The sequence below is a fragment of the Pseudorasbora parva genome, chromosome 21 (assembly GCF_024679245.1).
Source record: "Pseudorasbora parva isolate DD20220531a chromosome 21, ASM2467924v1, whole genome shotgun sequence".
In the NCBI taxonomy this organism is placed as follows: Eukaryota; Metazoa; Chordata; class Actinopteri; order Cypriniformes; family Gobionidae; genus Pseudorasbora; species Pseudorasbora parva.
The window spans coordinates 41,993,979-41,996,478 of record NC_090192.1 but is presented as its reverse complement, the minus strand read 5'-3'; the positions used below and the strand labels follow the sequence as shown (position 1 = coordinate 41,996,478).

Genomic DNA, 2,500 nt, shown 5'->3' with positions numbered 1-2,500 from the left:
AGCGAGTTAACTCATGACAATCATGCAGTTAATCGCGATTCAATATTTTAATCGATTGACAGCCCTACAGTGCCCTGCGCAATTATTGGCACCCCTGTTTAAGATGTGGTCGCGGACTTCTAAAAATTCTCCTTTTTTTTAAACAACATAGAACCAAAATGCAAAAAAAAAAAGAAAAACCCTACCTTTCGTTTTAGTACATTACTTTGGTGGTAAAAAAAAAAAAAAAAAAAAAAAAAATATCACAGATTTGGAAAGACTTTTTTTTTTTGATATCGTATCGTGACGTATCGTATCGTAACCCTGGCATATCGAGGTGCATCGTATCGTGAGTTTAAGTGTATCGTCCCATCCCTAATGGTGATGATGATGATGATGGTGATGATGATGATGGTGATGATGATGATGATAATGATGGTGATGATGATGGTGATGTATGATGATGTCTGATGGTGATGATGGTGATGATGATGATGGTGATGATGATGGTAATGATGATGATGGTGATGATGATGTATGATGGTGATGATGGTGATGATGATAATGATGGTGATGATGATGGTGATGATGATGGTGATGATGATGGTGATGATGGTGATGATGGTAATGATGATGATGGTGATGATGATGTATGATGGTGATGATGGTGATGATGATAATGATGGTGATGATGATGGTGATGTATGATAATGTATGATGTTGGTGATAGTGATGATGATGATGATGATGATGATGATGATGATGGTGATGATGATGATGATGATGATGATGATGATGATGATGATGATGATGATGATGATGATGATGATGGTGATGATGGTGGTGATGATGATGATGATGATGATGGTGATGATGATGGTAATGATGATGATGGTGATGATGTATGATGGTGATAATGATGGTGATGATGATGGTGATGTATGATGATGTATGATGATGTATGATGGTGATGATGGTGATGATGATGGTGATGATGATGATGGTGGTGATGATGATGGTAATGATGATGATGGTGATGATGATGTATGATGGTGATGATGGTGATGATGGTGATGATGATAATGATGGTGATGATGATGGTGATGTATGATGATGTATGATGATGGTGATAGTGATGATGATGATGATGATGTGATGATGGTGATGATGATGGTGATGATGATGATGGTGATGATGATGGTAATGATGATGATGGTGATGATGATGTATGATGGTGATGATGGTGATGATGATAATGATGATGGTGATGTATGATGATGTATGATGATGGTGATAGTGATGATGATGGTGATGAAGTATGATGGTGATGAAGTATGATGGTGATGAAGTATGATGGTGATGAAGTATGATGGTGATGATGTATGATGGTGAGGGTGATGTTGATGATGATGTATGATGAAGTATGATGGTGATGGTGATGAAGTATGATGATGTATGATGGTGATGATGATGATGATGAAGTATGATGGTGATGATGATGATGTATGATGGTGATGGTGATGAAGTATGATGGTGATCATGTATGATGGTGATGATGGTGATGAAGTATGATGGTGATGATGGTGATGAAGTATGATGGTGATGATGTATGATAGTGATGATGGTGATGGTGATGATGTATGATGGTGATGATGGTGATGAAGTATGATGGTGATGAAGTATGATGGTGATGGTGATGAAGTATGATGGTGATGACGTATGATGGTGATGGTGATGAAGTATGATGGTGATGAAGTATGATGGTGATGATGTATGATGGTGAGGGTGATGGTGATGATGATGTATGATGAAGTATGATGGTGATGATGTATGATGGTGGTGATGAAGTATGATGGTGATGAAGTATGATGGTAATGAAGTATGATGGTGATGATGGTGATGATGAAGTATGATGGTGCGGGTGATGGTGATGATAATGTATCATGGTGATGATGATGATGATGAAGTATGATGGTGATGATGGTGATGGTGATGATGTATGATGGTGATGATGGTGATGAAGTATGATGGTGATGAAGTATGATGGTGATGAAGTATGATGGTGATGATGAAGTATGATGGTGATGATGTATGATGGTGATGATGTATGATGGTGATGATGTATGATGGTGATGATGGTGATGGTGATGAAGTATGATGGTGATGAAGTATGATGGTGATGATGATGATGGTGATGATGTATGATGGTGATGATGATGGTGATGATGTATGATGGTGATGAAGTATGATGGTGATGATGTATGATGGTGATGATGACGGTGATGATGATGTATGATGGTGATGGTGATGAAGTATGAGGGTGATGATGGTGATGATGGTGATGAAGTATGATGGTGATGAAATATGATTGTGAGTGTGATGTTGTATGATGTATGTATGAGATGATGTATGTATAATGTATGATGATGATGTATGATGATGTTGTATGATGATGTTGTATGATGTATGATGATGATGTATAATGTGGTGTTGTATGATGTTGTATGATGTATGTATGATG

The 2,500-nt window shown here is 37.5% G+C and overlaps 1 protein-coding gene across 4 annotated transcripts in view; it reads right to left on the bottom strand.

Moving 5' to 3' along the window:
• Nucleotides 1-2,500, bottom strand: part of LOC137056352 (poly(ADP-ribose) glycohydrolase) — a 38,060-nt gene that overhangs the window by 6,433 nt on the left and 29,127 nt on the right. The gene's annotated exons all lie outside the window — the stretch shown is intronic.